This window comes from Hermetia illucens, chromosome 1 (assembly GCF_905115235.1).
Source record: "Hermetia illucens chromosome 1, iHerIll2.2.curated.20191125, whole genome shotgun sequence".
Lineage (NCBI taxonomy): Eukaryota > Metazoa > Arthropoda > Insecta > Diptera > Stratiomyidae > Hermetia > Hermetia illucens.
In genome coordinates, this window is record NC_051849.1 from 38,795,910 (window position 1) to 38,810,329 (window position 14,420).

General features: G+C 44.0%; 1 protein-coding gene across 3 annotated transcripts in view; it reads left to right on the forward strand.

The window, feature by feature from the left end:
• Positions 1 to 9,422: 9,422 nt before the first annotated feature.
• The window catches only part of LOC119646351, a 103,870-nt gene continuing 98,872 nt past the window's right edge, over positions 9,423 to 14,420 (forward strand). Inside the window, exon 1 of one of the 3 annotated variants that reach the window (XM_038046786.1) lies at positions 9,423 to 10,064. The gene's annotated coding sequence lies outside the window, so the exon portion shown is untranslated. The remainder of the gene's footprint in view (positions 10,065 to 14,420) is intronic. The other 2 variants (XM_038046785.1, XM_038046787.1) reach the window with 2 other exon arrangements.

Sequence of the window (14,420 nt, forward strand, 5' to 3'; positions counted from 1 at the left end):
TCGTCAGGCATTGATTCGCTGTCCCATACCTTGAGCACAAGTTGATGAACCACTTGGTGTAACTGGTCGCCTCCATATTTAACTAATTCGGCGGTAACTCCATCGGCTCCTGGCGACTTATGATTTTTAAGCCGATGAATTGCACAGACTGTTTCTCCTACACTTGGTGGTGGCAGCATTTGTCCGTCGTCTTCAGTTGGCAGGACCTCCAACTCGCCGATGTTCTGGTTGTTCAGTAGCTCATCAAAGTACTCAACCCATCGCTCTAATATGCCCATTCTGTCGGAAATCAAATTTCCCTCTTTGTCTCGAGGTGTATAAGGCTTCATCCTGCTGACTTGTTGGTAAAACTTCCGAAAAAAAATGTATATTTTAGAAAAATGATTATATTTATTTCGCTAGAAGTGTTGGCCATTGCTAGCTACATAGTTTTGCCATCTTCCTGCCAATTTATGGATGTTTTGCAAGTAGAAGTGATGGTCATTTGAACCATGCATTGATCCATTTTCTGACTTCTTCGTAAGAACCGAAGTGCAGCTTAGCAAGCGCATGTTCCATTGATGCAAACCAGTGACAGCGAGAAGGTGCCAGGTTCGGTGATTAGGGTGGGTAGGGTAGCCCATCTGCCATCGCAGCGAAGTTCGAGAATGTTGTGTCCCTGTCTGATTTTGATGTGGGGAAGGGGTGTTATCGTGGAGAAAATTACTCTTTTGTGCCACGTGTCCTGCTCTGGCCGCTTTTTTGAAACTTTATTGCTATCGAAATATCAACAACGCCCCGTATATGGGCTGACCTCACGGCATCGACCTTTGGCTATCGAAAATAGACTATGATTGGTTTCAGGAATGTGTGCACGTACCTCGACAACTGTAGCGAGGGTCCTCAGTATTCTCACTTTCTTGAATTTAACTGGAATCCCAGCGATATAAACTGGAAATTCTGGGCCTTAGCGAAGTAAGATGGTGGGACTCAGGAGAGTACTTCTCCCCTCTCTTGTGGAAATGTGGCAAGCGGTAACAGACGTGACTCTGGTGTCGGGTTGTTGCTGGCGGCTACTACAAGGCCCGCTCTCTTTCCTTGGGAGACGGTTCCTGACAGACTTCTAACTGCAAGATTTCGGTCCAGGTTAAGGAGCATCACAATAGTACAATTCTGTGCACCAACGGAGACTTCCGATGTAGTGGGAATGGACTATAAGCAATTAAACGCGGTTCAGGGGAAGATTTCTAAAGATGACGTTGTGGTCGTGGTGGGTGATCTGAATGGCAAGGTGGGATCTGACAACACCTTGCTTTGGCATCTGATGGAGAAACACGGTCAAGGCGACCGTAACGATAATGGTTCGGTTTCAATTGACCGACGCCGTACGAACAATCAGATCGACCACTTCGCGATAGATAGTAGATTTCGGAGTTGTTTCCTAGATGGGCGTAACAAGAAAGGCGTTGATGCCTGCCTCGAAAGGGATCGCCATTTGATGGTCGCTTGCGTGTCGCGTCCGCCGCTTCTCGCATCGGGTCCACCATTTCTCGCAGGGTTGGGTAGCTGCAACCCCCTAAGTTCAATATCGACCGCTTGTAGGACACAGCTGTCGTTCGACAGTGGGAGGGCCTTCTTTATGATCGAGCGGCAGATCTACTGAGTAACGCGCCTGAGAATATTGATGAACATTGGACCACCATCAAAAATGATTTTTCCTCGGGTGCTACACAGTTCGTCGGCCACATCCCGAAGGGGCTTCTTAAGATCTGTCTGACTTCGAAGTCGTGGAAGCGGATCGGTACACACAAAAGAGGTAAAATACTCTACTGATCGCTTCGAGTGACGGCGGGCATGACGTTCTTGAATTCTGATGATGAGCGAAATTCCGAGAAGTTCGGCATAGTGTACGCCGTGACAAGAGAGAATTTGTTATTGCGCTGGTCAGGGAAGCGGAAAACGCCGCAGATCGCAATAAATTCAGAACTATATACCGCATCGCGAAAGAGCTTGCATGTGGTCGTAAATTTTTCGGTGAGGTTTCTTCTCTTGTGTAAGAAGTGGCACCGTAACATACGGATACGGAATGTTCCTCCAAGCAGAAGAGAAATCATTTCAGCCATCAATGCACTCAGACAGAGTAAAGCCGCTGAGCTTGACGGTCTCTCCGTAGTGTTATTTCACGCTGCACCTACAGTTACTGCTGATCTGCTACTTCCACTCATATGGGAATCCCAGAGTGGAGGAAGGAGGTGATCGTTATGATTTCAAATAAGTCGGGAAACTAGAAGCTGGACCTTTCAGGTATAGTAGGTTTTGTATATTTCTTTTATAAGACATTTGAGTGTGCATTTGTCCCGTTAGCACGTAGCACATAATATATGCATATATTATGCAAGAATATCCACTTTCGCGTGATATTGACATTGAAAGTCTTGAATTGACAAAGAAGCGGCAAATTCGATCTATTGTAACACAAATTTGGTGTCAATCGCTGGAACTGTCTCCGAAATAAAATGCGTGTGACAGACAGACAGACAGCAAACCGATTTAAATAAGGTTTTGTTTTCCCCCAAAGGATAAAAAAGGGCACACGTGTTGTGTGTGCCAATTGGAGGAGTATCTGCGTGCTCCCTGTTGTCGGAAAGATAGTAGTTAAAATAATACTGGAATACATCAAAGAACTTCGAAAGCTTGATCGACAGACAGCAGGGTCATCAACACCACATCAACACGCTACGGATCATTTTGGAACAGCGTGCGGAATTTGGATCTACGTTGCACCTGCTCTTCATCGATTTCGAGAAAGCCTCCATAGCGTGTCGAGGGAGTGTATCTGGAGTGCTTTACGCAGAAGGGGCATTCCGGAGAAACTAATAGCCATTATCAGAGCGACATATGATGGCGCAAAGTGTCACGTGCTGCATCGAGGCAAAGTCTCGGAGTATTTCCAAAGCGGAATCTGCTAAGGGCCGTGTCACGGATGTTATTTCCTCTTGTTATCAGTGACGTACTTCGTGCTGGCTTGTCCGTAGAACGTGAAAGACTTCATTGCATCATGATATCTTTTTTCAGAAACTTTGACTACGCTGATGACATCTGTTTGCTCTTTCACCGGGTCATGGTTCTTGGCCAAATGGCTCTGAATTTGGAAAGAGAGGCAGGTAGAGTTGGATTGAAGATAAACACCAGCGAAACCATGCTTCTCTGTCTGATGTGTCATCGCACTTTCCCTATTGAACGCGTCGATCAATTTGTATGTCTAGGGAGCGTGGTTTCTGCTGGCAGTGGCACCGAACTAGATGTTTCTCGACGCATTAACAGTGCTAGATCAACTTTTGCTGCGTTGTTTGAAATCCGGAAATACAGTTACCAAGAGCAAGGTGAGACTGTCCTGTGCTAGTGTTCTTTCCGTGTTGCTATATGGGAGTAGCATATGGGAAGTGAACTCCACTTTTACTCAAAAGGTCCTAGCTTTCACCAATACCTGTCTGTGTCGTATCATCAGAATACGCTGACAGTATTTTAAACGAAGAACTTGATCGGTGAATAGGCTTGGCACTCGTATGCGTTGTGATAGGAAGACGGAAGTGGTAGGGAATAGGTCACACATTATGGAGGGGCGACAATAACATTGCGGGCTACACCATGCAGTGGAACTCACTCTTCCAAGATGGCCGGCGGGTGTGTCGTCCCAAGGGCACTTGGCGAAGCGACTCCGTTGTTGATCTCGAGCAACTTACCCAAAAGTGAAATGATCGCCCCATGTAACACGGTTCTTAGATTGAATCTGAATAAAGCAGAATTTTTGTCGACCGATCCCCAAATAGACACGATCACTGTTAATGGAAGTAGCCTGCTGAGAACTGAGCGATTTAAGCATCTCGAATCAACTCTATTAGCCAATAGTGAACAACGACAGCGCTATGAAGTCGCTTCACATATTAGCATAACTTGGAAGAAGTGGCGGTTCACAACTGGCGTTCTTTGTGGTTGCAGTATTGACGGAAGTCTCAGATCTAAAATTTACTGCAGTGCCGCAGGTACTGCTATTGGTCGACTATAACAGACAATAAACGGCGCCTCGCGGTAATGGACAATGGTGTTAAGTTGTTAACGAAAACTCACTTGCTAAGATTGATCTGAACATCGAAGTCGACGGGAACAGACCAAAAGGCCTGCCGAAACAACAATGGTTTGATACTCTGGATGGTAGTTTGAAAGCCTCGCGACTATATTCATTAGAGGTGCGCGTTGCGAGTATTATAAGACCCAGGATGGCAGGTGATGTTGTTAGAGGCGGAACAGTCCATCAGACGCAAGGAAAGTTTAAAAAACGTACATAAATCCAGATGTTGTAGGAAGGGGACGTTCAGAAAGCGAACGTGGGAGGGGCAGTCGAGGAAAGTTTTTCTTGAAAAAAAGAGAACGGGTGAATTAACCTTGCTCCTTTTCAAGGGCAAGACAATCACTGGTACGGGAGGATGACCAGACCACGCAGCAGCACTCGAGATTACTTGCCACGAGAAAGTTAAAGAGTCTTGAGGAGGTTTGGATAGAGACAAAATCAGAGGAGGAGCCAAGTTTAAATCCCGATAATTTTGCTGCTTGATTGATGACTTCGGGACGGGGGGAGCCGAAGCGGAGTTAATTCTCGGAAGTAACTTGGCGGTCTTGAGTGGAGTTCAGATATGATGAGGAATGTCCGTTATACGAGTAGGAAAAGGAAGCAGGTGAGGATTTAAGCGAGTAGCACATAGAATGACACTGGTTGAAGGGAGGCACAGTCCATAGGCATCGATATAGTGGAAAACAACTTAAATACGTCCGCATAGAGCAAACATGGCCAAGTAAGAAGGAGAAGACGGTCGTTGATAAAAAAATAAAAATAATAAAGAACCCAGAATAGATCTCTGTGGGACCCCTAAGGAGAGGGAGAAGGAACGGGGATGTGCAGCCATCAAAAGAGAGGCAGGATTTGTTGCAAATGTAAAAAGCAAGCCATGTATCAAGTGAAATACGGACGCTTGCAGACCAAAGTTTGGACTGAAGTATTTTGTGTTTTATAGTATCGAGGACTTTAGCAAAGTCGTTGTAGATAGTATGCACTTCTTGCGGTGATTTCAAACATTTGGCGACAAAGTTAATGAGGTTCAGCAGGTTGGAGGAAGTTGACTTACACTTAACAAGGCTGTGTTGTTCTTTCATTATGCGGTGGCGAAAGTGGGCGAACAATCAGTCGCTGACATACCTTTCCAAGATTTTGGAACAGGAGTAGAGGAGCGAAATGGGATGGTAATTTTAGGCAATAGTCCGATCGTCACTTCCACAGACCAGGAAAATGATTCCCTTCGTAGCTCTATTTGAAAATAATGGAGAGGGGTGGAGGGAGATGGATCGACTAGTTTTAAACAAAAAAATGTTTGGAAGACTGTCGTAACCAGGGCCGACATTGTAATCGAGCTTGCCAATAAAATATTCGACAATGAGAAGAGTGAAGAGGGGACGGTTGGAGATGCGTGGCCGACTATATCCGCTACCGGGGGAGAAGAGAGAGAACATAGACTGAGGAAAAGTAGCGGCAGAGTAAATCACAAAATAGTTGGAGGGAGTTAGCAGAGGAGCCTGAGAATTTAATGGAAGGAGCTGCTAGCTTGGACGGGGCTGCTGGAGTTGTGAATGTGGAACCCGAAAGGTTTGATGTTTTCGCGTTTCAGTGGGTCTTCAACACTGACCAGATATTCTTACCTGGACTTAAATATGGATTTAACCGAGGAAAGTAGCGTTTAGGAAATAATGAGGGCAGCGTAGGATCCAGAGGACAGGAACTTCTTCTTCGCAGTTTTTTGTGCTTAACTAGACAGGGTAAAAACGCAGGGGTTTAAGAGAGGAGGGAGGCGGAATAGGAAGGAAGATCTGTTCAGTGATTGGCCACACGTTAATGGGGAGAGGAGGGGAACTCAGTTGATTGTCGCCAGGGCTGAATTCAGACTTTCGAAGTTTGCCACTTGCCGTTTCAGTAATGTAGATGACATGATATTGAAACGCTAAGGCAGATAACTTGAAATCGACAGCTTGATCGTTAAACCCCTACCTAACATTTTGAGAAAAAAGTCTTAAATTATGAAACCCGTCAAAGTTCGGTAAGAAAGGCGGATGGGCTGGAAATTTTCTCGAAGTTTAGTCTTCTGATCAGGCTTGATGACGACTCTTGCGGGCCAAAAAGAAATTTAGGCGATAGCATCGAAGTCGCGGAGATATGTCACTTCGAAGGAAATTATCACTCGGCCTGGAGAGCAATCCTTCGTCAGCTTTACACATGAGAGAAGTAACAGAGTTGAGTCGGCCTTGCTTCCAATGTAGGCCAGGATACCGTCGGAAGTGGTGGAGTACGCTAGGCTCGTCACAAATAATTTTGTCGAGGCAATATTCAGCAAAGGGGGCTATTGGAGCGACATGAGATCTAGGCTTGTAGTTCAGCGGTTCCTGGCGTCGATAGGGTGCTGAGGGGAGCGCGTGAAGGTGCCAATGCAGTGACAGTAGGACGATCATCGGAGATGCGAAGCATAGCCGTCGAGTAAAGAACGTGTTCCTTGGTTGGAGGGCGATTCTTAATTTGACTTGGGGGCACCGTCGAGCTGATGCGATCTTTTCTAGTCGCATTGGAAAATTGTGCTGATTAGTAGGCCGGGGCGACTTAGGTATGGCGCTAGTATTGTATCAGAAGTTGAGGCTACGCTGGCGATAAAACAACAGGGTGAGGAAGTACATAAGGTGGCAATTTTGAAACTGTATTTTGAGGCGTGTTGATGTGTCTTGTTGCAGCAGTTGAATCGCATCAGATAACGTAAGACCACAGCATCGATAGGTAATGTTCTGGGAAAATTTAGCTCGAATATCTAGGAACGCCGAGGGAATCCCCGGACATTTGGCGTGGGAAGTCATACCACAGTACCCATCGTAGTCCAGAAATTTGGAGCGGATCGATTCTAGATCCTTGCAAATAGCACAGTGTGTGCCCTAGATCGGCGCCATAATAGATATGAAGATGAGTATGAAGACGCTTAGTCGTGGCAGGTTGACGATGGAAAATGTTACGGAGTGTAACCATTACTATATTCAGTGGTCGGTAGAACGAAATAAAATTGAAATTGGACGCACTCGGCCAAAGAATTTGTTTTAGTCGAAAAAAGTGGGAACCGATGTGCCGCGGATCGAACTCAGCACCTAGTCTACAGTGGACAGGCGCGTTGTCGCGAACCCACGGAAACTTCACGATCTACTTGTCAACAGAGCGACAGAAATTGAGGTTGGCTTAAGCTTAAGCAAAAATAGTCACAGATGTTTACAAATCATTCGACTTGATAACACTTTAGGTTAATTGACTGGAGAATAGTAATCACAGAGTTAGATGAACAATATTGTTGCCGGCATAAAAATATGAAAGTCTGAGGAGGAAGAATTAATGTATACAAGGAGCGCTAAATTTTGCCGCTTTATCGCAAAGCTGCACTGGAATGAACTGTTCTCGTGATTGGGAAAATTTTAAAAGTAAGATTTTTAAAAATTTTCTCCAAAAACACGATTAGAACCGCACAGAGTCAACATATCAACGAATGACCTTTCCATCGACTATCCTCCTTAGATCATGTGATTCCTCCGCGCGCATATGTGAAAATTTCTCTATTGCCTACATCGGACCGTTAGGCAAAATGCATCCGATGGGATGCAATTAGGAGAAAAATACCACGTCAATGGTTATGTTTTTAGATTGAAATTTACACAATCGGATGGTTTGGTGTAAATGGTTTTTAAGGTCACCGGGATGTTAGGCTTGAGAAGTTTTTTGATAACAATTCCAAAGTAAAATTAATTTGATCATTTCAAATTGGTTTTTACACGATGTTAATCTTTGAGATGTTGAGTAGAGATCGGATTCCGGGAATTGGGCATGAGAGATGAAAAGGAAGAAAGAGAAAAGGGGACATTTTCGATGAAACTTAATAAATTTCTCTGGCGAAAATCGAAGCAGACGATTATCACGACATGGAGCGGCGAATACAACATGTGATTGACTTTCCTCGCTCTGGATAATCATTCGGGACATCCTTAACTTTATGTTCATTCTATGATATTTTCTCCGAAGCCTGAACTCCCTCATGGTCTTAGAAGTTTAAAAGGAAAACGAAGAAATGATTCCTGACCCCAATACCTACCACCTTAAGCCAATACAAAATCTGTTTGTTCACTAAACTCGCGGCATGTTATCGTTTCCGCAGCCCCTTTATTCTAGTCATATTTCTTCTAAGGATTTTTTAGGGTGAGAACCTAAAAGAATAGAATCCAGCACAGGTGGCACTGGGTGGTAGCGAATCAAGTCTTTGAGACGTATCACATCCGACATATAAAAAGAACTCGACTTCATTAGAAACGGCCTATTTCAAGACAATTATTGTCCCAATTAGTTAATCAACTGTAATTAATTAGTCAAACTCTGTTGTATGAAGTTCTCGATAATATTTGTACAAAGAAAGAAAGCAGCCCTAATATTTCCACAACAGTAGTCAATGATACGTATGAGTCTTGAAGGACTCTTAATAATAAAGGAGGACGCAACAAGGGACGATTTTCGTAGCAAATCGATAAGCTTTATTCTTCCAACCGTCCATTCACTGAAAAGATGATTGATGAAGATTTCTTCCGTGATTACCTCCAGATGTACGTATTCCAAGAACAACAAATCCTCCTTCAAATTACCGAAAATACTGTGTGATCCTCCTTAACTGTAGAGCAAATACAGACCTAGGGTTTACCCATCCAATGTTTACCTATAACTTTATTGGTCAACTTTTCGTGTATGCCAAGTATTTCAAACTGATAAAGTGATTCCCCATTAGATGCTTTAATTTGTTTAGATAAGGGACGAACAGCTTTTTCTTGCCTCCAGGATGTATCCCTGGAGCTACGGTGCCTCATCAATTTGTTGAATGCTATCGAATCAGCAACAATTAAAAAAACTCTTTATTCTACCATCTGCGTTTCAGATACTCAGATACACCCGCTCGGGCAATAAGATACGCAGCCAGCTTTTCGGAGGAACAGCTAATATCATGAAATCAGTGAAAATAGACGTCGGCCGAGCAGGAGCATGAATGGATGATGCTCCCGAGATTCCCATCAGACGGGCAGGTATATAAGGGCGCACATGTATATGCAGGCTCTGTAGCCTACTCCGACTTCCATGGCAGTTTATCTTGATTTTCCATGCACAACATAGTTTGAATAGCAGCCGAGGCAGGCGAAATCAGATAAGAAATTCGCACTGGAAATTTACGGTGGTTGGCTTTTGGATTTGTCCGGGGAATCACTCGTTGGCTCGGTGCAGAAGCTGAAAAGTTTCCCTCGTCTTGGGGGTGAAGCTTTCGGTTTTCCAGGCTTTCCGACCCAGAGTGAATTGTAGATGGAATTTTCAACCAGTAGTAATATCGCAACGGTCCACAAAGATAGTTTAGTTAGTGGCTTTCGGTATCCTCGTCGACTGGGTAGAGAGGAAAACAGTTTGCCTAGTTTTTCCCTGTAGGAGCAGAACTAGCTAAACAAAAAATTAAGGGACTTGAAGGAATTGAGAGTATTCCTAGTATTCGCGGAGGAATTGATGCGTGTTTTCTCTGTAGTTTACCTTTTCTGGGAATGAAATTCCGGTAGTGGTTGCCAGGGTGAACCTGTGAAAAAGTTGAAAATTTCGGGTGAGAGTGTCCAGGCATGCATAAACGTACTTAGAAGTTTGGAAAAAGCGGCGAAGGTGGGCTCGCTAGAGTTGCTTTCGGTGGTGTCTTGCGGGAGGTGAAAGAGTGGCATCCGAGAAAAACAGGATTTAGTGATTCGTGTGTTGGTTGTACGGACCCGTGCAAAAATTAGAAAGTGTACAGTGCTCGCATCGTTATTGACAATATGCTAGACAGCAGCAACCCCCAGCTCATCGCCGTATCCTGGAGACGAGAACTTAAATAGATTCTTGGGATATCTCGAGAATTCGTATATGGAACCGTACCCGTTACTGGTGGTCACAAGGAAAATCGAGCAAGGTAAAGAGGCCGTTTTTATTCAGTAGAGGAAGGATAAATGTCACCACCTTCTTTCGCTGTGCGCAGCTTGGACGGTGGTGGTGTACGTCTACTTCACATCAGTGGAAAACGTGTAGAACACATTATAAAAAGCTCTGCGCCTCCTTAGACCTGAAATCAGTTCTGTATCATATATCTGGCCCGTCGACCCTGTACACACCGTATCTAGTGCACAGGATCCCTGAAGGGAGGAGACGCTGTACAAACAGACATACTAGGATTCCGATAGTTAAATTAAAGTTGGAGTTTTCAATGTCTAGTGACGGGAAGCGGAATACACAGTTTTTTCCTGCCCGTAATTGCACGGAAATCAATGTGCTTGTGTATGCGATTTAGAGCGCTCCTTTTTCTTGTCCTCCCTTGTCATAATGGATTGTACTTCTGTAACGATATGAGAGCAGAAATTGCGAATAATTTCTTTTGAAATTTACATAGTATTGTGTGTTGGAGGGCTCTTGAGTCTCGAGTCCTAGTGCTCGAGGAATGCTGGAGCAGGGAAAAAATATGAAGACAAACTTTGCTGGTAATAATTGGGTAGAAAAGGGTCGTACTCCGTAAACAATTCCGAGCATTGTTAAATTCATTTTTTCAATGGACCGAGCCCTTCCTGCGAAGTATGTAATCCTTTCAGGCCGATAAATTATTGATAATGAGGTAGCTGTGCGTGTAGCACCCATGTAATGGGTGGTGGTAGGGGTGATAATATAAAAAATTCAATATGCCTTGTATCCGTCTCAGTGTGAAGCACATTTTAAGGATTCACACCTCTACGTGAGGAATATTAACGCGCTGTCATGAACACTTAAAGTTTGCAAATTGACTCATTACTGTAAATCAAAACGCATGAATTTATCGTAATTGGATACCCGGGAAAGTTCAAAGCATCAGGAGTTGATGTAAATGGCAAAAAATACATTAATGAGTAAATCATTTATGTGAGAAATAAGTTCAAGAGGCTTTTAATACATCCTTGCATGAGTGAACTCAGTGGAATTGGAATTTTTGGGGAAGCAAGCATTTTTAAGTAGCAGAAATTGCTCAGTAATTACTTTATAATGTTCAGGTGGGAATTAATTTTGTTAAAATTAGGTCAGGGGAGTACTTGAAACATAACCACCCTATCCTGAATTACTGAAGAACCGCCCGACTGTGGATAGTAATATGCTCGCTGGTCATCCCTTTATGGACCACAACCTATTCTTTAACTTTCAGTTTGATTGTCATCATCCTTGACTCTGTGTTATGCTACAATGAAATTCTTAAGTGAAATTAGCATTCATGGGGGATAAGAGAAAGGTGGGAACTAGATGCTACATACCCCAATGCTCGGTGGTCTTGTATAATACGAACCTATGGGCGAGGTCTGCTAAAAAATCGGCAGGTTGGTTTCATAAAGCAATATGCAGTTCATTCAAAAGTTATATATCTGGGTCCCCTTCAAAGTACTCTCCTCCCAAGCACACACACTTATTCCGAAGGTGTTTTCACTTGTTGACAGAGTCCTGGTACGCTTGTTTTGCAAAATTTTTCAGCCCATTCATTATGTATGCCTTATTTTCCGAATCCATTTCAAATCTTCTACCTTTGACTGATTTTTCGGTTAGGGGTATGAGAAATGCGAAGGTCAAGTGAGTAAGGACTGGGAGGAAGAGGAAGAGGGGGAGGTTAGGGAGCAGTGATTGAGTTTTTGGCCAAAAATTTATGAGTTCTCACTATTGACGGGGCTGGAGTGCCATCGTGACGGAAAAACTAGTCGCAACTCTTCCACATTTCATGCGACCCTTAAAAGTTTCAGAACTTCATAAAAGGTTGATACGAAATTTGGTAGGAAGACTGGAACTCAGAACCTCTAGGCGTGCAGTGCATTACATGGTCCTGCTTTGAGTTTAAAAGTGGTGGGGAGGTAACTACAAAAGGGAGCGGGTACGGTTGTTAGAAGGTTAGAGGGGGACATAATTCAAGGGTCCATTCCCAGAAATCAGCAAATCTTGAAGAAAGCATGGTGTTGCCTGGCTATAAAATCTAAGCCTAAGCCTCATCCCGATATATATTTATACATATATGTTTGCCATTCACCCTCTGGTTCTATATAGCGTGTCAACCACATTTACTTGCCATCGTTCGCGGTTTGCTCAAATGCGCTCCCTCAGGATTTTCTGAGTTGTCTGTACTCATCCCTTCATCACTCTGTTCTTCACCAAGTGCTCTTGGGGCGGCGAGTGGACCACCCTGGAAGAGTGGGTTCCATCGCATGGAGTATTATCATTCTGTTAAGGGAAAGTTGCACCGCGTCCTTGAAGAACTATTGTGCCCCTTTTACTGGTTATAGTGTACCTTTTGATCACATGCGCATGAAGTAAATCAGCAATGATATTGTCGCTTGCATACAACTTGATCTTGGCGTTGAGATAACTTTAGACAAGGCAGCAAACGCGAGTCTAGCGCTGTTAATGCGTCGGGCAATATCCAGTTCGGTGCAACTGTTGGCAGAAACTATGCTTTCTAGATATACAAAATGATTGACGCTTGATGTTCAACCCATTAATGCAGATAGGAAGAGTGCCATGACTCAGCAGACTGAGAATCATGGTTTTTGTTGATATTTATCTTCAGTCCAACTTTAGTTGCCAATCTCTATAAATCCAGACCCATTTGCCAAGGTCCATGACCCGGTGAGACAGCAAACAGATGTCCTCAACCTAGTCGAAAGAAAGATGTCATCCTCCATTGAATTCCTTCACTTCGTCCGGACAAGGCAACATGCAGAACGTCTGCGATAACAAAAAGAAATAATACCGATGACAGGATGCAACCCTGGTGGACTCCGTTTTGAATCTCAAAATCCTCTGAGATTTTATTTCGGTGTAGCAGGCGATATTTTGCGCCTTAATATGTTATTCTGATAATACCTATTAGTTTCTCCGGAAAGACCCTCGTGTGTAGAGCACTCTAAGTACACTCCCTCTTCACGTCGAAAGTCTTCTCGAATTCGATGGAGAGCAAATGAAGCTGAGATCTAAACTCCACGCACTGTTCCAAAATGAACTGAGGTGTGTTGCTTTGCAGGAAATGCAGGAGCAGCGGTGAATGCGACCATCAGCTGACGATCCCTTTCGAGGCCGATGTCAGTTCCTTTATTGTTATGCTTATACAGAGGACAACTCATAAATCTAAGACTGATTGCCAAGTGATCAACCTGGTTGCTGGAACGGCGTCTATTAATTGAGGCATCACAATCAAGATGTTACCATTAGGAGTCCTCTCTCGAATTGTCCGTAGTAAGCATCCTCCCTCATTATATCGGAAGTCTCCTGGATCGGAATCTTGTAGCCAGAATCCTGTCTGAAACCGGCTGTCAGGTTAAGAGCGCGCCTTTCGGTAGTCGTCATAAATAACTAGACACCGCACCTGCTACCACTCGGATTTCCAGAGTACAAAAGCATATTTCCCCTAATGGTAAGGAGTACTTTCCTGAGTTCCACTCTCTTCCTTTGCTTAGGCCTAGAATGGCCAGCTTAAATCGTTGCCCGTTGTCAAGGAGAATGTGCACAATCCAAAAATTAATTGTAGTCCGTTTTCTATATAGCCAAAGGTCTTCGGCGTGATGTTAGTCGCTAGGCGAGGTGTTGTTGACGTTTCGGTAGTAGCAAAGTCCCGAAATTTTATATTATGGGTAGTTTACGTTTACACATGGAGTGCTGAACTCCCGTAAAGGTACGCTGTCGGACTACCAACTAAACACTTTCCCATTATCAGGGAAGTTGTCTTTTGACACATTTCTTTGGGCAAGCCTTCCCGCTGTCTCGGGAGCGGAGAGAAGGAAGAGAGTTGTTAATTCAAAGGCCTTTTGCCATCCCTTCATCAGTCGGGCTCAGTGTTCTTCACAACAAAAGGAATCCACACCTAATGTGCAACACGACTTCATTCGCCGCCGCATCTTTTTGACAATGTTATCTGGAGTGGCTGCATGAAGTAGTTGACGAATCTCATCTCCCACAAAAGAAAAGGTTGTAGTCGGCTTAAAACTCCACTGCAAAACAAATCGTCAGGGGATCGTGCTTCGCTAATATTGTGTAAGTAAGACTGAGAACCTTAATGTTTACTTAGACATTGGGTAAGGACATAATCAATCTCACTAAGCGGTTGATTCTGTCATTGATGTTGATTGCCCATGAGCCGCGCAGTCCATATGTTTCTGGACTTAGGCAAGGCATTTTCGATACAACTCCTTGCCAAGAATATTAACACATATCTCTGCGCCGTAGAGCAGAATACTTTCCGGGCTGGATTATCCTCATCCATACATGACTCGCCCAC